At 41.6% G+C, this 21,257-nt stretch overlaps 1 long non-coding RNA gene across 1 annotated transcript; it reads left to right on the top strand.

Annotated features, from left to right (window-relative positions):
* Positions 1 to 699: 699 nt before the first annotated feature.
* LOC141577910 (uncharacterized) lies at positions 700 to 12,579 on the top strand. The gene is made up of 5 exons (XR_012507507.1): positions 700 to 969; positions 1,977 to 2,047; positions 7,496 to 7,585; positions 8,373 to 11,158; positions 12,252 to 12,579. It is a non-coding gene; the product is annotated as an uncharacterized LOC141577910 (long non-coding RNA).
* Positions 12,580 to 21,257: the final 8,678 nt, after the last annotated feature.

The following is a 21,257-nucleotide window of genomic DNA, read 5'->3' as shown; positions in this document are numbered from 1 at the left end:
GCCAGAAAAGAGAGGCAGAATGACATTGTATCACAGGGGGAACTGCACTCCACATGCCAGGACTGACAGAGCTGGTCCCTAATCCTTCCTACCTGCGATGACAGGCTCCTGGGACTATGGCATGGGGTTAATTATTCCCAACATTCTTCATTATAATTCTAAATGAGATAATGACTAGAAATAGTACATAGTCATTGAACTGTAAATGCCCGAGGCATTTTCCTGCTAAAGAAACTAGCACTTTTTCCTATGGTGTGTTAATTTCTTAAAAAAAAAAAAAAAAGTGCGCTTTTTTTTTTTTTTTTTTTTTTGCCTCTTGGGTTTAGTCAGTCTTTTAAATAATTGGAGCCTCTGTAACTCTGTTGTACCAAATAGAAACAGAATAAAAGCCAAATAGAAACAATGACTGAAGGCTGACTAGGCACCAGGTACTTCATTGTGTTACTGCATTTAGTCCTCACAGTAGCCTATGAAATTGGGATTTTATTATTCCCATTTTGTAGGTGAGAGCTGGCATGGAGTGGCTAAGTGTTTCTGCTGGTGACACAGCTAGTATGCCTAGGTTTCAGGACTTGAATCCATGGAGTCAGCAAAATATAAGACTCTGTCTCCTAAGACCTTGGGCCTTCTTCCCTTAACATCTGGCTTGGAGGTCCGTCCATATCTCATCTAGAAGTTTCTGGGGTCTGTGGCCTTCCTGATGGACATCACTTTTAAATGGCCCATCAGTCTTCTCTTTCCAGTGTTCCAGATCCAACTGCGTTCATTCTGCTGTCTTTCAACAAGGCCCATCTGGGACCACCCCACATCATCCAAGATTTTGTCAACTGAAAAAACAAAAAGAAGAACACCTCAACCTAAAATGAGAGCTGGGAGTTCAGTTTTATTTGGGGCTCACTGAAGACATTAGTCCAGGAAACTGCTTCTTGGAGAGCTCTGAGGAACTGCTCCAAAGAGAGAGGGGGTGAGGTCAGTACATATATGATTTTGGTGAGGGGGGTAAATGCAATCAAGCACACATTTTGGTGGAAGGTTGCCGGTAGTCACAAGGAGCAGATGTCTCCGTTAATGATTTTAGTGCTTTTCTAGTTATGAGAAGATGCAAGGAATTGAGTTCATAAAATTTTCTCCTGAAAATACCTATCCGAAGGCCTGTTCTGCCAGTTTTTCCCAAAGCACAGAGTGCGTCATTCTTAATCTCCACCCTGAACTCCTCTCAGGGTGTGTTAAAGGTCAGTGACTGGACTGTAGTGGCGAGTGACTTCATTCTTGTAGAACCAGATGGACAGCGGCATTCTTTAGCTTGCAGTTTCTATGGGCGCCATGCTTCACAAAAACAAATTGAGTGCAATTTTTAAAAAATAAGTTCTTCACTATGAAAAGTCTCAATATACAAAAATCTGTATCAATAGAATAGAAGCCTTAGGTTGCCTAATTATATACACCACTAAAAGCTGAATTTGATTTTCTGTAGAGTTCCTTCAAATACTGCGCTCCCTGATGCATTTAAAGTGAGAGTCAATTGATGACAAAATTGATTCACAGCTTTTTAAAAACGAAGGCATAAAGAAAGCAGTCTGCTTTAAGTAAATTCTTTCATATATATTCATATATTTCCTTTAACCTGGATGCTCCAGTGCTAAACATGACTAAAGGTTTTTTCAAGACTTCCACACATCAGTGGAGCTCAATCCTCTCCCCATTCTCTTTCATTTCTAAATTGAGTATCAGGATGACAGAAAACCAGTCCTCAGATAATACTTCTCAGTGATTCCAGAACTCACGCACTGCTTTCTTTAACTCTTTGAAAAAATATCTTTAGATTTTCTGGCTGATTGGTGAGTTGGATGGGAGGGTCTAAACACTCTTTTTCAAAGACACAGCCAAGGAGCCAGAGTCACCGACTAATCAATTCACACAAACACTTTCTGGAGGATAATCAATAACCCTGAGATTATGTTTCTGTTTTTCCTTAGCTCTGCAAAAAGAAGTCTGACTTAAACAGCAAAGCTGCTATGGTTATGGATGTGCTTCAGATGATAATCAAGTGAGTGGGGGCTTTAATTTCAGATCTGAAAAGCAATCTACTGCTGCCTTTCTCACTTCTGTTTCCCGGTCAAGTAGGCAGTCCCATGCTGGGGCTCTTAGCAGCTGAACATTTCCAGTTAGCATTAACTAGCATCTAGCTCATGACTTCCTTGGTTGGTTCAATTCCCCATTTGGCCCTCACCTCTAATTTTCTGCCCCTCTCTGTTAAGTTTTCTACTGCTGTGTAGCAAATTACCAGAAACTTAGTGCCTTAAAATGGCATACATTTAGGATCTCAGAGGCACTGCTTTGCTGACTTCTCTGCTCAGAGTCTCACAAAGTTTAAATAAAGGTATCATCAGGGGCTAGGGTCTCATCTGAGGCTTGGAGTCCTCCTCCAAATTCATGTAATTGTTGGCAGGATGTATTTTCTTGCAGCTGTAAAATTCATGGCAGCTTGCTTCTTCAAAGCCAGCATCTCTAGACTCTTGTTTAAAGATCTCACCTGGTTTGGTCAGGCCCACCCAGGATAATCTCCTTTTGATTAATTTAAAGTCAACTGATTATAGAGTTTAATCACATCTGAAAAATCTCTTCATTTTTGCCATATAACGTAATCATGGGAGTGATGTCCCATTGCCTTTGCCATATCCTGCTGGTTAGAAGCCAGTTACAGGTCCCACTGACATTCAAGAGTGTAGGTCACTGGGGGTCATCTGAAATTCTTCCTACCACATCCTCTTTCTGGATAAGAACATAAACATGGCTAATGACTCACTAGCCACTTTCTCATGCATTCAGATTAATACTCAAGAAAATATCCTACATCATCTATTTATATCATTACCTCGTATACTAAAGTCAAAGATCCCTGTTTTTGAGAGCTTAAGGGTTTTCCCTGATTGGGAAAGAAAGCTGAGTCTATTAGTAGAAATTTTCTTCAACCACAAATGGAAAAGCAAAGATGTTTCAGGATAAGATCAACAGGGACCAGAGGTCCACAAGAAGTATTCAGCCTCTCCTGTGTTTGGAAGAAAGTGAGTTCTTCCTGTTGCCTAGTAGCCTCAAAGGGCAAGTGGCCTCAGTCATTACATTCACAGTAAGGCTGGGCCATAGCTTTTCTGTTATCTGTCTCACAGACCCACGGACCCCAGGAGAGAACACAGGTCCTGTTCCTGGAACAGGACTAACTACATAATTTATAGGGCCCAGTGCAAGAGGGAAATAAAGAGCTCCTTGGTTAAAAATAACTAAGAATTTCAAGATGGTAACAGGAGAACATTAAACCAAGCATGTGGCCTTTCTAAGCCTAGAGGTGCAACTGCACAGGTTGTGTGCCCACAAAGGTAGCCCTCTCCTAGAATTTTCCAAAATACCACTCCTTACAAGGCAAGGGCTACCCATTTACTAAAGTGCCTGGGGTAATAGCAGAAGAATGTGGGGCCTGGGGATCAACAGCAGCTCATAGCAGAGAACTCCAGGTTAAATAGTTTCCTCCAATGTCTGTCTATATCTAGTGAAGTTTAGTATATCTGTAATTTCCTCTTTTTTCCCTGGTATCTTTCTAAACCATGGCCCATGCCCAGGGTTTGCATGTGAGTGCTCATCAAAGCATGTTACTGGGCAAACACTTGACCTCCTCCTGAGAGAAACTGTCTCCTTCCCTAGGGGTAGAAGTGGGAATAGTTGTATTTTAAATAGCAAATTATTTTCTCTGCTGCGAATTATTCCCTTTTGTGCAAGGTATTACTATCTTCATTCTCATTTTACAGATAAGGAGTTCTGATGCTCAAGGGAACATAGCTGGTGACATGGTATCTAGCTTCAACATTTACATTCTTCCCACTATGCTTGCTGCTCTCTAAATCTGGAAAGATTTGTGTGCCATTACAGATTAGCCCTAGAATGTGCCAAGACTATCTCTGTGGGATGCAGCCTGGTATCAGTTTTTCAGTGGCTCCACTTGAACCCAACAGTTTGGACTGTTGCAGTCAGATTATCATGTGAAGCAAGGTTAGCCAGAGGGATATCGTGGAAGAAGGCTGGGCCGTGTCCCTCTTCTTTTTTTCCTGGGCAATGTGGGACTTAAGGACTGTTGAAGATCCCTTCCTTCAACTTTTTATAGAACTGGAGACCATCATTTTACCCTTATTCTCTGTGTACAGTGAAAAACATAGCTATCCTCTTGGGACTGTCAGAGCCACTCTTGTTACTGAATTTCCTTCTTTCTCCAAAAGGGAGGAGGGCTTCTCCTGTACTTGGCAGACATCCTTGGAGACATTTTGTCCATTGATGTGGTTCATGTATTGTGGTCAGACCATTACCCAGACTAGGATAACCTAATTCCAAACCAACTGACCCATCAAACCATCTGAGTTTTTAATCTTCATATGTGTGAATGTCTACTTTTGGGACTAAACGTCAGTATGAAAATGCCCTCTTCTTATGAACAAAGTGACTATATAATTCGTCATCTAAATTTGGACACTTGTTCATCTCAGAGCGAATTCTGCTAGGTAACTTTTCTTCCAGCACATTCTTCTTAAAATAACGCTTAACCATTGCTACTGATGCTTCCTTAGTAGATTTAATCTTCTGGCTCTCATGGGGTCAGTGATGTCACTGTGACCCCCATGGAGAATGAGAAATGTCGACAAACAAACCGGTTTGTCCAAGAAACATGTTCATCATCATCTTACTTGGACGTTTAGTACTTAATTTCCCACTAAATATACTACTTTATTTCTATTGAATTCGTTGCTGTCAAAAGGATTTATTGCCGTATAAACACATTATCAATAAAATAAATAGTTGTAGATTTACAGTAAATGGCCAAACCACCATGAGACAACTTAATCTCTAGACTCTCTCACATATGTTACAGGAATGTCCCTGTATCTCATGTTTCTCACTGACCCCAGCATCTCTCTGGCTCTGACGAAGTTCTCTTAAATCTACCCCGGCTTATTTTAATGCAATAATCACTAATTATGCTTTGTTTAAAAATGAAAAAAATCCAGAAAAAAAGGATAAACCACATGAGATACTGGACAATAAGCATAAACCAGGACAGTCTCAATGAAATGAGACCTAGAGAAATCGCACTGACGAAGAACACAAGTGCTGCTCACCACTATTCTAGGATCTACCCAAAAGCTCTGGACGCTTTCCAGAATATCTTCAATTAGTGTTCTGAAAATGTGACACCTGATGAATTAATTATTCATGCCAGGCTGAGCTCTTTTATTATTTTTTATGTAAAAAAAGCCAAAGTAATATTTAATGAGGTAGAGTCTGAGGTGGACATCATCAAATAAAACTTGCATATTAGAAGTGAAAATTATTAGTATTTTTATAAAGTAGTTATGAAGTTAAGTTACTTTGTGTTTATCTCCATGCTTTCTGAGATACTGTTGCTGTTAAAAGTTCTTTGTACTTAGAACAGCTAAAGTCAAAATAGTGACAATACCAAATGCTGGTGGGAACGTGGAGAAACTGGATTTCTGAGGTAGCCGTCCTGGAAAATAGTTTGGCAGTTTCTTTATCACATTAAAAATGCATTTACCATATAGCCAGCAATGGCACTTGGGCATTTATCCCAGAGAAATAAAAACTTATGGTCAAACAAAAACATGTCCATGGATGTCTCTAGAAGCTTTATTTCTAATAGCTAAAAATCAGAAAAGCTGCAGTGTCCTTCAGTGGTTAAGTAAGCTGTGGTTCAAACTTAACATGGAATAGTACTCAAAACAGAAAGGAGTGAACTACTGATCATTGCAACGACTTGGATGGATCTCCAGAGCGTTATGCTGAGTATAAAAACCTAATTCCAAAAGGTCACATACTGCTTGATTCTGTTTCTGCAGTATTCTCGAAAGGACAAAATTATAGATACGTAGAATATATTGATGGTAGCCAGGGGTTAAACGCAGGGTGAGCGCACTGTAAAGTAGCAAGAAGGAGTTCCTTGATGGTGATAAACAGTTGTGTGTTTAGTATGTTGTGTAGTGAGTATATGAATCTACATACACGATAACATTACATAGAAGTACATACACGCACACACACACAAGTGCACTTTCCTGGTTTTAATATCACATTACAGTTACTGATATTTTGAATTATTTGGTAAATTGTTTATTTCTGTTTCATTACTCTGTAGCTGTGTAAGATAATGATTGGGGGAAACTGGGTGAAGGGTACTATTTTTGCAACTTTCTGTGAGTTTATAATTATTTTCAAATATAAAGTTAAACAAACAAAAATGCATTTGCCCCTTTTATGTTGTGTCTGGTGTTATTATACCTGCTTACCTGGAGAGGAAAAGTAATGATCAAATGATTTCAGATTTCATTTATCTTTTTTTCTTTTTCCTTATCTGTATTTTTCTATGTGTTTTGCAGTGAGTATGTATTGTTAACATAATAAAAATAATGAGGAGGTAAAGTAAAGGTTGGACTACTGTGTCAGGGTAGACTGAGGTGAGGGAAGAAGCAGCAGCAGACAGAGGCCACCAGGAAGACATCAGAGGCCATACTTTTCAGTTCTGTGCATAATGCACGTGTAATGTATGACCCCCAACAGGGGCTCAATGATCATTTACTGAGTGAACGAATGAATGTCCAGAAGATGCAGACAGAATTCAGAGCAGACGTAAAGAGGTTCAGAGACAGGCTGGAAAGCCAACAAGTAGCACTAGGATGGTTTCCTCTTAAACCAGGGCACATAACTGGAATCTGTTTTTTAAAAAAAAAGAAAAGGACCGATAATCTCCAGATGTGGAAGAAACTTAGGTCAGCACTGTTTAGACCAGGCTTAAATGCCAAAGCAAGTCTCACTGAGTTCAGAGAATAAACCACCTTGGACCACCAATACACCCACTTCCATGGGGATGACGTCAAGTAGGAAGGTGGTTTTGTGATATAAAGAGCCGAGTGGGTATACGATACATTGAAGGCCCGCTAGGCATAGCCACCGTAACTTAGAGGGGAAACCAACATCCTAGTCTAAGGAAGGAAAATTCCATGTCTTTCCGAGCAGAGCTGTGTAAGTTTTGAAAGTGATTTGTTGGAATAAATTATTACCTTAATCTTATAGGTCAAATTTAGTCTGTGACAAGGGAGGAATGGAGACTGGATTCTTTGCTGGGCCTAACAGGAGATAGTCGGACAAGGAGTCCGCTCTCCCTGTGTTTACTAATGCCTGCCCCACCACCAGCAGTACTTTGCTCCTTGCCTCAGTGTCTCCATGGATGCCCAGCGAGAGGCTTCTCCTGGGTGCCACATGTGGCGTGGGCTTTTCATTTTCTTGTGTGTCAACCGCACAGGCCCATTTCAACGCCACCTCCCCTCTTGGAGTAACTGTCACTGTGTAAATAATCTAATCTGAGTGCTAATACATGTGATTTCACTGCACTGGCAGTAATGAATCTTGAGCATGTTATCCCACAGACCTGCTTCTCCCCCAGGTGAGGGGCAGCAGCAATGAGCATCCCATCCTGTGGCCACACAGAGTCCATGGATTTCCAAGGTTTTCAGAGGAGTGCTTAAATGTTCAGGTCAGTACCCCTTTTCTTCATGGACTTTGAGTGTAAACTGTCATAAAATGTACATTTGGTTGTAAAGGAGAAGCAGACTGCAATTTGAGAGAAGGATTACAGATGTTGAGAATAATATTTGATGGCTCATTTTTATGTGTGAAGACTTATTTCCTGGGGGACGTGACTCTGTGAGCCTAGCTAGTTTGACCAAAGAAGCCACCCAGTTTCACTTCTAGTCTGTGGTCGGTTGTCTTTCACGGAGGGTCTCCTGGCTGAGGCACATACACGGATCTTCTGGTTCCAACCCTCACATTTTATAGTTCAGAGAAACAGAGGCCACAGATCCCAAAGGGACAGAGCTGGTCCCAGAACGTGACTCATCCTTCTCATTGCAGGACTGCTTCTCCCGGGCCGCGCACCACCTTTAATGGGCTGCAGGGGACCAGGGAACCATGGGCCGATTGTTAGGAGTGATGTCAAGGGGACAGTTACAAGCGATATTACTTGGTGGCATTCAAAGCTGCGAGGAATGATGGCAGCAAAATGTATTCATTCAGTCTGTTTGATGATTGTTAATCTAGTACTTTCTAGGTGCTAGCGACTGGTTTAGGTGCTTGGGATACAGAAGTGAACAAAACAGCAAAAAATCCTCATCCTTGTGGAGGCCACATTCCAGTGACAGGACCAGTAAACTCACAGCACTTACTGTGTCCCAGGACTGTCTTCAGTGCTGTACATACATTAAGTCATTTAATCCTCACAGTGACTCTTTGAAGTAGTTACGATCATTAATCACATTTTGCAGGTAAAGAAACTAAGGACCAGAGAATGAAAATTGAGACTTGCTCAAGGTCATGCAGCAAGTAAATAACCAGTCTAGGATCCAGCCCTGGCTATTTGGCCCTGAATCCCTGCTCTCAAGCACTACACTTAACTGCCTGATTCGTGAGTGAGGTTAGAGCCACGGTTTTCTTTTCTTTCTTTTCTTTTTTTCTTGTAAGCAGCAGAAGCCTCATTCTTTTTAAAAATGAATTTCTGTGTGGAGTACCAAAAAATAAAATAATAAAAGTGCCCCTGTTCTGAATAAAAAAAGATGGGGAGGGCGGGAAATTCAGATTGCCATCACAGGATGGCAGGAGCAGATAAACAGATACCTGCTTCCAAAAAGCCTCTCCCTTCAAACCCAGCATCCTGCACAAAGGCTTTAGAAAGAGCTGGAGTAGAGTGGAGTAGGAGCTTGGGATTAACAGATACACACTGCTATATATAAAATAGATAAACAACAAGGTCCTACTATATAGCACAGGGAACTTTATTCAATTTTTTGTAATGAACTGTAATGGAGAAGGATCTGAAAACATAGATTTATGCATGTATATGCATAACTGAATCTATTTGCTGTACCCCTGAAACTAACACTGTAAATCAACTACATTTCAATAAAAAACAGGAACTGAAAAAAAAGAAAGAACTCATGTGGAAGTAGGGAAAATGGGAGATTAGGAGTGTCTAGGTCAGTCCCGGGAGGTTAGAGGCATTGTAGTGTTAGTCCCAGCAGAGTAACTCAGGATTTTTCAGTCTGCACCTCCACAGTGTGTGTTTTGGGGGCACTCCCTATACTTTGAGAATAACCGATGCTGTTGTGCTCTTCTGTGTCTGATGGGAGAGGGTCTCACGAGGGGAAGAGGAGGAGGTTGAAGGCATATTGAACACCTGGGGATGCTTTTCTTCCTCTCACAATTCCTTCTTTTGCCTCCTGCCTTAACCATCTCTGGCTCTGCACTACTGGAGCCACAGACAATGCCGGAAAGAGGGCTCACAGCCCTCAGGCCCATTGTGTGTGAACCTTTGAACATCTGCTGAGGTTAAGTTGTACAGACTTCTAACAGCTACTTCGGCAGTATCGAGGAGACTGCCTTCTAGAGGCACCGTTACTTCATCATCTCCTAAAAGAGTAATATAAATATTACCCCTACTGTATCCAAAAAACCTGCCCAAAGTTGCCAGATTCAAAGGGCAGTGCCTGGGGTGTTTTGTTTCAGAAAGCCCTGGGATGGAGTAGTTTATAAAGTCATTTTGCTAAGCTTTTCTTTTGGAACCACTCCCATCCCAGCCCTCAGTAATGAGCTGGAGGTTTGAAGACCACTTGCCCAAGCCAGTCTGGAGGTAGTGTTTCCCCAGCTACTCCTCCGGATTCCTTTTCACTGGCCTCTGCTTTGAATTGTTAATTTCCTCTTGAAGGCGCTTTCTGACTTTGTTAGCAGGTCTAACACTGGCTGCTTGCAAAGAGCAAAAAGTGCCAATTAGGTGCCAACACTGTTCTAGGAGGCATGGGAGACATAAAGGGGAAAGGTCCCTTTTCTAACCTCAAGGTGCCCACAGTTTAGCAGGGAGACAGCCAGGCAAACACATAATTACACTGTGATGTGATGTCGTGTTGTAATTGTCAAAGGAAGGCTGCAGTGGGAGCAGAAGGATTCCTCATCTGTTTGGGAGAAGTGAGGAAGGCTTTCCAAGCAAGGCAAACTAGAGCTGAGACTTAAAAGGAAGGGAAAGAACTTCAAGGATATGTGCATCAAGTTGGAAGAAAGCCATTACCAAGCGCTTTGTGGCATCACGCCACATGCTGTATTTAAGGCACTGGGCCATGTTACCAGAAGAGAGAGGCACTGGTCTCCTGTTCCCACTTTTCTACAATCAGGGAGATCAAAAGTTTTAGTTTAGAACTTGATCATTGCTCCCTTTGAATTCTCACCAGAACCTCCCTGAGAATTGTTGCTTTTAAAGATTTCACTTTCCCCTCTTTCCCATCCCATCTCACCCCCACGAACAAATACAGGGACTCTGCCAATTTGCAATAAATAACAGGAGCTGGGCTGGACAATGAAAGAATAAAATGAGAAATAGAAGTTGGAAGTAGCTGGCCAGATTGTGGGGAGCCTTCAATATCAGGCTAAGGACTGTGGGCTTTACCTGGTAGCAGAAGTGACAGTCGGCTGATGTAGGATGAGAAAACCAGAAAAGAAAGGAAAGGAGAGCTGCAGATAGAATCTTGAGGACACCACAAGCAGAGAGCAGACCCAGAAAAACCGATCATAAAGTGCTGGCTTCCACATACCTGGATATTAATAGCACCACCCAGTCTGTGTGCAGTGAGGATTCACTGAAATAATGCAAGAAAAGTGCTTAGCACAGTGCCTGATGCAGAGCACTTAATAAATATTACTCTTCATTATTCTTATAAGAGTATTTTTTTTTCTTTGCGATAAGGTCAACTGATGTACAAATACTAACTGTTAATATATGCATTGATGATCTGTTGCCCGGTAACTATGATTTTTGAAGTGACAAACTCATTTCAGTGTTTGCCTTTTAATTAAAATGGGTATTTCAGCATTTTAAAATTCATTTTTGAAGGAACCCCCCACTGAGCGGCAGCATCTCAGGCACAGCAGGGGTATACTACTATTTTTAAAAAGCCAGCTAACAATTAATGTCATAATTTTATATTTATCCTGCTAATTATGGCGAAGACAAACCCCAGTTTGTCCACGACTGTGCAAACAAACAAAGAAGCTTCAGCACCGAGAGGTAAGTTCCTTGCAAATTTGCATATTAATTACTGTTTACCGCCTTTGCTCCTGCGGCTGATTACCTCTAACAAAGAGCAGGGGTGACAGTGCCTGGGATGCTCTGAGACAACCTGAAATGCGGCCTGCCACTCTCAGAGCCGACCTTGAGAAGGTTGCCGTGCCTACTAGTGGTGAAATGGCCAGAAGGGGACAGTCTTTGTCCCTGGCTCGAGGTATCTTTATGTGATGCATTTTAATAAAGGACAGCAGACAACAAAGGTGGCCCTGTAGACTCTCACTCCAGTAAGACCATCTTTGCTTTAATGTACTTTGGAGCAGTATTATTTTTCATGTGCGCTATACAGTGTGAAAGATAATATCTATGATTTTTTGTGGCTTGAAAGGCTATACATACATTATTATTACACTCTGGTCACAGCTCCCTGGAATAAAGATTCCCTAAAGCTCATGAATCTACTTTCTTCCCTCAGTTTTGGCACCAACTGCCAGGAGGACAGGCACCAATTGCTCTGGGAGGAGACACCCATGATCCAGTCCTGTTCTCTCCTGATGGTGTTGGATGGATTGGAACACTCTTATATCTAGCTTGGGAAGGGAAGCCTAGTGTGTACTGGAGAATTTTAACTTGGTTGTAATTGGAGACAAAACCCACATTAGTTGATTTAAAGACACTAAGTCTGAAAGAAATTCTTTGTGCTCACAATTTGGAAAAAGCAAAAGCAGCCTCCTCTGGGGAAAAAGTCCTGTCCAACAAAACCCTTGGTGGAGGCAAGAGAAAAACCAATGGAAAAAATTTAATCCTGACATAAGCATAATACATTATGCATGATAATCTTCAGAATTTGAAATCCACTTAAAGGCAATCATCTGAAAAAGCAGGGGCTGGTTTACAAGGTGACTTCAGCTTCCTGCAGTTGTGTGAAAAATGTAAGCACAGAACAACGCCTCTCTGTTTTTAATCTCTGAAAGAAGAAAACAAATACTTGTATGTTTAATGTCTCAATAGCCACTCCTTGGAAAGTCACAGTAATATAACAGTAATAATAATAATGATGATCGCTAACAGTTATCATGTGCTTACTCTGTTCCAGGCACTTAATATGCATGATCTCATTTAATCCTCTCAATGAGGAGGCTTATATTTTCTATCCCGTGAAAACAGCTGAAGAGACTGAAGCTCAGAGAGATTAAGAAACTTGCCCAAGATCACAAAAGTAAAAAGTGTTAGAGCTGGGATTTGAACCCAGGAAGACTGACTCGACAGGCCACCATGCTATGCTGTTTCTCATTTTATGCATTAGGAAACTGTAGTTTATTGTCCTAATGCCCCAAATTTTGTTGTCAAGTTAGAATTCTATTCCAGCTTTCTGAGCTCCAAAACTCACTGTCTTTATATTCCTCTATGCTTCCTCTCCTCATTAAAACTGAACATTGATTTATAATATCTTAATATCTTAGAACAGAGGTCAGTGAATGAACTCTGGCCTGTGGGCCAAATCTGCCCACTATCTGCTTTTGTAAATAAAGTTTTATTGGAACACAGCCATGCTCACTTGTCCAGGTGTTGTTGTGGCTGCTTTTGTGTTGCAACTACAGAGTTGAGTCATTGTGACAGTCAGCATAAGGTCCACAGCCTAAAATATTTCCTATCTGGCTGTTTACCTGGAAAGCTTGTTGACTCATGACTTGCAGGAAACATTTCCTCTCTTTTTCCTAACTAGCCTGTGGCCCAAGTCGTCAGCAGCAGCAGCTTTGAGCACGAGTCAGTATAGATGCCCAGCTTGGCTAACTGTGCTGATTTTAAATCTGAGAGATTGCCTGGGGCCGGGAGAAGGGGCCAGGTGAGTGCAAGGACAGAGGCTGTGGGTGGCTTGTTACTGGCCTTTGGTGCTTTCTCCCTACCTGTCCCAGAATCCCAAGAAAAACTATTCCCTGTGGTATCCCTGGCACCTTGAACACTGCCAGAGATGTAGTAGATAATTGTTGAATTAACAGTCAGAAATATCTTGCCATTAGACCATGAATTCTGTCTCCAGTCAGTCTCCAGGATGGAGTTCAAGTTCCTTAGCCTGGCAGCTATGATCTCCCCTGCTCCTTTCCTCCCCCTAGACACCATAACTCATTTGCCTATGCAACACTTTCTAGTTTTTCAAGACTTCACTCCTGACCATTTGACTGCTCAGGAAGGTCAGGTTTGCTAGGTGGGTCGCATCACAGCTGGCTTTGAAAGAAGGCTCACGTGATCAAAACGACGCTTATGATGTGCAAAAGAATCTGTAGGGGGGCGAGACTAGAGGCTAAGGGATCAATTAGGAATCTATTTGAGGTGATAATTGTGTAGACAGGGGCAATGAGAATAGAGAGGAAGGGACAAATTGGAGAGAGATTTGAAAGGAATCATCTTCAAGTATTTGATGACTTTGGGATCTGAGGGATGATGAAGAGGTGAGAGTAACAGAATAAGAATTTTAATGATAGGGTTAGGAGATTGTGTTGTTACTGACAAAAATAGATACTCTGGGAAGAGACGCAGGGTAAAGGGGGTGAGACAGTGTATCTAGAATTAAGATTGGTATTACCTTTGTGATACCTTTGTGCCCTATATGGAATGGGACATGCGGTGGTAGTGTCACTTTCGAGGTGAGGCCTAGAGATGCTGATCTCATAAGAACTGACAAACTGATTGACAAGCTGACTCGTTAATTCATTCACTCAACAAATATTTATTTGAGTAGGCACAGTTCTAGGCCCTTGGGATGTATCAGTGAACAAAGCAAAGATCCCTACTTTTGTGGAGCATGCATTCTAGCAAGAGAGACAGGCAATAAATAGTGAACATAATAAAAAGTAAATTATATAGCGTTAAGCACTATGGAAAAAAGACAAGGTTAAGGTGGGGCAGGTGGCTGGAGGCAATGGGGGCAGGTGAGGGCCTTTGCAATTTTGAAGGTGTTCCCAGATGCCACCTAGAGTGTTTTTTGCTATGATCAGTGGTTTGTTATTCATCTGCTGACCAAAGTCACAGAAGAAAAAATTGAAGAGCATTGGCTACTGTGTGATATTTTAATAAAGATTCTTTGTATGCCACATCTGGAGGCAATTTACAAAAAGGGAAACTTCTCCGGGTTCCCATTTCCTGAATGAGCAGCACTGCGATGAAATTCAGATGAGTCGAGGCTGATAATTTTCAGCAATTTCAATGTCGTTGTCGCCTTTCCTAGAAAGAAGAGCTTTGTTTATAAACTGCTGGGTCAATAGGAAATGTAGTCTCATCATTCACATTCTTCCGATAGGCCCCAGTCAGGACGCAGAGGCAGGAGGGATATACAGAGACCTGAAACATAATCCCCTAGCTTTGGGGCTTTGTTCTTTGAGATGGCATGGGGGAAAGGTAAAGAGCTAATTTTGTTCCTTCTTGGAAGACAAATTGGATGGATGACAAACTTTTTGTTAAGACCGAGAATTTGAGCAATTACCTAGTGATGCATAGGAACACAGACCGTACGTATCTGCATTCTTCCCTTTCGGGATTATTAATGATCAAAGCCCCCACTTGGGTCACACGCTAAACAGCTCCCAGTTTACTGTGTTTCTTCAACAGAATATGACGTGCCAAAGATCCACTTTAATTTCCACTGCCTTCCATTGCCAAGATGTTTATTTAGAGTCCTCAGTGGAACCTACATATTTAAAAAGAAAGGAGGGAGAAAAAAGAGGGTGACACGGTTTGGACAGTGACAGAAGACAATTGGTACAGAGTGGTATGCATTGTAATTCTAAAATGGCCTCAGCTCTATTGAAAATAGAGGAACTCAATTCTTTGATGTGGAAATGAGCTAAAAGGGGGAAGGAAAGGTGTGCTTGTAAGCTCTGGGCTTTTTTTCCTATGTTGTTTCTTCTAAGCCAGTGAAATCCCCCAGGTGCAGGGTGCAGCGTGATGCATAAAGAGACACCCGTGGTGCAGCAGACCCAGGTTCAGTGCTGAAGCCGCTGAGGCCACAGCAGTTGGCAAAGTAAGATCCTGGCTTCTTGGAAAAGTCCTGGGAGGAGCCCAGCATCAGTCAGAGTCTATTTGGCCCTTCTAGTACAGGTTCAATAGGACAGAAGGGCTTGGGGTTGGAACAGTTTTTAATGTAGCCCTTGTTGTGCTCAGAGAAGTGGGTTCACAGGCATCCATCTCTGGAAAGGAACCATTTTCAGCTAGAAGAGCCCTTCCCAAGGTACATCTTCAGTGGAAATGGCATTTGTTTAATATTATGTTAGCGGTGTCTACCCCTTTCTCCCACCCAATTCAACAAACATTTCTTTATTAAGCTCCCAGTAGGTGCGTAGGGCTCTGTAAGGTGCTACAAACTATCATGAAGGAGAAAACTTGAATTAATGACAAAATAGAATGAAACAATTTTTAAAGAATCTTCACAGGAATTCCACTACTGGAAGCAATGAGAAAGCATGGACCCCAAATTAGTGATACCCCCTACCATTCCATATCCTTAAACTCTCACACACAAACACACAGATGTGCACAGGTAGAAAAGCCCTTTAGGTAAAAAATACCCAGGGCTTTTTGCACAGTGCCAGTTGGCCTGGCTGGGCTACCCCATGGTGTCCTCTCATTGATGAAATGCTGATTAAGCTGTTTTGTGCTCCGTAATGGACCAATGGGTCATTCTCTGTTTCTTGTCAACTTCAAACAGGCTGGGCAGTCTGAGTTTGTTTTAACTACTGACCCCCAAATGCCTTTTGTCTTTATCAGACTTTATTCTTATCTTTTCACAAATGGAGTGGTTTCTCTTTTCCCCAGTCCCTCATATTTTCCTAAAAGGCACAGACTTACAAAAAATGTTTCTGAAAGTGCAACAGACTGGAAAAGTATCCAATTTTGTTTCTAAATATCTATTTATAGAATTTTCCAAAGTCTGTCCATCACAGACAGGGGATTTCATCTCAATCTACCTTAAAAAGGCGATTGAATTAAACAAGCATTTGGTGAGTATCTGCTTTGCTTCTGGCTTTGTTCTGGGGGAGTCAGAGAGGAAGTAGGATTTGTCCCTGCCCTTGAGGAGTTTAAAATCAAATTGAATAAGAGGGAACACTAATTAAGCCAAGAATTTACTTCTGAGTTTTTGAATTCACATTCTTGGCTGCAGTGTTTCTATGTATAATGGCCAAAAGGGTCCATTAGCTTTAGTAGTAGATTTGGTTGTTCCTGAAAAAAGTCTCTCTAACCCAAATAAAGGGAACTCAGTCTAGACATTGGAGATGCTTGAACTAATTTTCAAGCTAATTTGGCTTACCTAGTACTTTTTCTCATTTCCAAACTGTATGACTTTGAACGTAAAGCACTCATCCAGTCGTGCCACTTTCCCTGGAGAGGTAAAGCTGCATCAGCACGAATCTAGCTCTCAAGGAGCTCACCGCCAAGCTCCGTAGGTGGGAAAGAACGTGAGGGAGAAAGTCACTGGTGCACAAGAACAATCAGAACCATGGGACCAGTAACTGGGGTCTTGTCCTGAGAGGCTGGGAGACTCACACCACTGCTTTTCCTGCAGGCTAATTTCATCTCCCCACATCATGATGTACTGTAAGGGTTGTGGGAAATGCTTTGTGCCATTTGGATGAAAGATATATCATATAAGGTCTTTTTAAAAAGGTTTTGGATAAGTTTAGGAAAAAATAATTGATAACGATGATAATACTATCTAGCATTTATTGAGTGCTTATTACATGCCTGCCATTAAACTAATGATGGGGATATATCTCTAACCTGTAATTCTTTTATATCTGTTGATCCCTAAATTATCAAAATATTAATTTCTAAATGGGGCCTGTTCATAATCTGTTTATAATTGTTTAACTTGGGTGATGGTTTCATGGGAATTCATTATAACCATTCTATTTTTGTGTTTTGAAATTTCCCATAATAATAGATCATGCAAAAAAAAAAAGGAAGGGACTAAATAAACTCCATTAACCTAAATAATACCTCAGATAAAAGGCGAGGTGAAGAAAGAAGGAAGTCAACAGTTCTCCAGTATTTATTCAGTGCCCGATCATTCACATTCACTATCTGTGAATTAACTGGGATCCCATTTTACAAATAAGGCAACTAAGGCTCAGACAGTTAAAGGGTTTTTTTAAGGAACTGAACCCCTGGCCACAGCTTATGATCCTTCCGACATACCACATTGCTCTATTGGTCCATATGGTTTCTAAGGGCAGGACCCCTGTGTTTTATCTTAGCAGCCCTGAGTGCCAGTAGATGAAATCACAGTGCTACTCTTTGAAACTCTCAGACTTTCTTATAGTTTAAAATCAGATAAACTGTTGAGAAAAAAATATGACATGTATACTTGTGGAAAAATTTCAAAGCAATATATGAAAATTGGCCAAGCAATGGTTAATGATCATTTTTATCTGATAGGAATATCTTTAAATGTCCATTCTCTATGTGGGTGTGTGGGTGTTGGGACTTTGGGGTAACCAACATTCATTTCCAGACATTTCACAACCTCCCTATAAAGTTAGGTATAAGGCCCACTATACAGATGAGAAAAAAAGAGGCCAAGAGAAGTCAAAGTTGGCAACACCCGTCTATGGTGGGCGTTGGCAAGCCATGGGGTGTGGTGCAGCTGGAGTTCAAATCCAGGATGGCTTGACCTCAGTGTATATTCTCTCACCACAATAGCAGTGCCCTGTTCGAATCAGATTCTTTCTTCTGTGGAAAAAGCATCCAATAAAGACTAGAGAGAGTCAACTAGTTCCTCCGTGGGGCCTGCGGGGTTGGGGGTGGGGGCTGGACATGACAACATGGCAGCGTTTCGTTATCATTAGCCAAAACTCCCTCTACTCTGAATTCCGCCTGCGCGGACCAAACCGAACAGAAGTGAATTGTCCCATCTGTTGTCAAAACCATCCTCCCTGACTTCAAAGAAGCCTGGCCCCGGAGGAGGGACTCCCAGGGTGCAGAGGGAGATGGAAGAGGAGCCCCTAGGCCTCCTGTCAGCCCTTCAGCCTCTGGGGGCCGGAGCCACAGCCTGTCATCCCAGCTGACTTTCTCTTTGAATCTGAGGCTCTTCACAACCCCCAGCCTTCCCCTCAGCCCAAACATACCCAAGGCCCAGATTCTGTTTGAAGTGGATGTGCTACTGTTCACAGGGCGGGCGCGCTGGCGTTGGAGGTGCCAGGGGATTAGAGGCAGCGGCTCCCTGCGGGGCCGGGCCACCTAAGCCTCAGCCAGCAGCCAGCGCTTTCTGCCGCTCGCAGAGTGATAATGGCATTCTGGGCTTTTCCACAGGGGTCCCTAGGCCCCCAAGCGATCTTAATTAAAGTGGCTTTGTGGGTCTTGGAGGCAAATACCAGCCCAGAATTCAGGGTGGGAGCTTGTTTTGAGTTCTGGTTCCATCTCTCCCTGGCCTAAGAGAAGCTTAAGTTCAGAGGAGCGAAGGGAAAGGAAGAGCTGAACCAACTGTCTAAATCTTAAACCAGGGGGAGGGTATAGCTCAGTGATAAAGCACCTGCTTAGCATGCACAAGTCCTGAGTTCAATCCTCAGTACCTCCATTAAAATAAATAAACAAATATATAAATAAATAAACTGAATTACCTACCCTCATTAGAAATTAAAAAAAGAAAATCCTAAAGCAGAAGTGTCTGTTTTCATCTTAATAACCTGGAGCTCTCCTGCAAAACATCACTCGGTCATTCCCCTTTGCTGGTGTAGAAATGAGCAGGAAACCACACTGGTAATTCCTCAAAGTACCATGGATTGGAGTGATGCTTTCTCTTTGTCCTTTCTGAAATTATTCTGATGAAAAGGTAATAAATAGATCTGTAAGGAAATTCATTATCTTAAAGTTTAATTACATATACTAGTTACCACCTTTCCATGAATAATATTTAGATGAAAATTCTGAATTACTCTGTGATAGAGCAAATATCTCTCTATAGACATTTCAAATGTAGCTCCAAGGAGAGTAAACTTTTTAAAGAGACAATAAAAAGTTAAATATAAGATCCCCTTCCCTGTAAAATACTTCCATTTTATAAAGGTCAGTAATATGTGTATGTGTGTAATTTCATATGAGTATTACTTTTTTGGATAGAATCGTAGAATATATCTGCTTTGAGAATATTATTTTGGAAAAAAAATAAAGTGGTGCTGCCATTTATAATCCAATATCAGTTATATTTGTTAAGATGACACACTTAGGTATGATTAAAAGAAGTCTTAGCTTCCAAGGATAATTTATATCTATGCCTTTCCCTCTGTTTTTAAAATAGGAAAATATTTACATATCCCCCTATATTATTTTACAAATTGTGGTAGTTGTTTTACAATTCGGAATATATATATATGTATATATGTGTGTGTGTATATATATGTATGTATATCACATAGATGTGTGTGTGTGGTTGTTCAATTAATGCCAGTTTACCTCCTAGACCCTGAGCTCCATGAAGGAAGGGACCATGACTGATTTGCTCACCACTGTATCCCTAGTGCCAGGCATGGATTAGGTACTCAAATATCTGTTGAATTCATGAATAATCAAAGACATGCAGTGTAATGGTGATGATATATATTTGTTTTGATCCTATAAAAATGCCTGCTTTAATTTTTTTTCTCTTAATAACGAGACTCAGGTTATAAAGCTGGATTTTGTTAATTTAAGAGATTACTATAACACTTATCTACAAGGAAATATAACTGAACATGTTCAATGGATTTTCAACTCAGGTGTGCAATGCTTTGCCAGTTCATGAGGTTGAGAATTTCAAATAATTGGTGACTAGTCCTGAAAAGTCAGAGGAAGGGCAAAATCCACTGAATATGAGTGTTTAAAGAGGTCCCTTGTCATTGAAACACTCTTAAATTTTGCCTGGGGATGAAGTAGTCTTATTTCATGGTGTTAGTACCAGAGCAAGTAATTCTAGGGTATTTGTACAACTGCCATGCTGTATCTTCCATCTGTAAAGATAACCAGCTGAAAGGGCAGGGCTAAGGGACTGAAGTCTGAGGTCTGTGGAGGCATCAGGGATTCCATCCGAGGGGAATGCCAGTCACTGCTAGACAGATGCGTGCTAGGAACTCACAGTGCTCTGTCCGACAAGCCTGCCCTTCCTGAAGAGCTCACCCCAAATTACATGGAATCACCTTGTGCTCCTTCAGCAGAAAGCTGCTGACAGGGAACTTCTTTAACAATGCTGAAAAAGACCTAAAAGATAACCTTTTCTTCCGGGTATAAGGATGCCTCTGGTTGTGCACGAGTCAGTAAGGGCAAAGAAGCTGTTTCACAGCCTTGCAGACAAGACCAGCATTGTCAAAAGTTTGCTGTTTCCGCTGCCATTCCCCGATTCCCCTCTGCCCTCAAAAGATTTTTAAAGTGATCAGGGCCATGATGTTGCCCAGTTTTGCTACCAGCTTTCTTTTCTCTTGATCTTTTGTTTCAATGTCTGCTTTCTTTCCCCTATGTGCTCACTGAAGCCTGATTGTGGGGTCAAGCTATAATTAGTTTATATATGAAGTTTAATTCACTGTGGCTCTTCTGGCATTAGACTCAAATGGGCTTTGATGTCTGGCTGGAGCTTTGATCCCAGACCCTCGAATGGTGGTCATCACCCCAACTCAAAGGATTGCCCTTTATTTTTTTCCCTCCTATTTGGAGACAGCTTTTCCCAATTACATCATTTGTGTTTGTTTGGCCATAAAAGCTGCAAGGCATCATTTTGTTGCTTTGCTCTATAGCAAAACGTGCAATTGATGCTCCTTACTTTGCTTGGCTGCAATAGAATGTTCACTGCTGGATAAGGCATTTGTACAATGATGCTCTGACTTTGTGGGGGTGTTGCTGGGAGTTGTTCTGCCCAAGGGCAAAGCATCAGACTGTGTGATCTGAGGGATCCTTCCTGGCTCTGCCCAGGAAATATCTTTAAGTGTAAGCTACACAACTGTGATACATTCAGTCAAGTCTCTTTTTCCATGCTGGCAAGTTTATCTTACTCCCCAGATCCTTGGGCAGCAAATCCACCCTGTCTTTAATGTCACACTTTCTGAGTGTCGATTAGCAGCTTTTCTGAGAAGACAGAGGCCTCCGG

This window comes from Camelus bactrianus, chromosome 6 (assembly GCF_048773025.1).
Source record: "Camelus bactrianus isolate YW-2024 breed Bactrian camel chromosome 6, ASM4877302v1, whole genome shotgun sequence".
NCBI classification, from domain to species: Eukaryota; Metazoa; Chordata; class Mammalia; order Artiodactyla; family Camelidae; genus Camelus; species Camelus bactrianus.
This window is presented reverse-complemented; position numbering and strand designations above follow the sequence as displayed.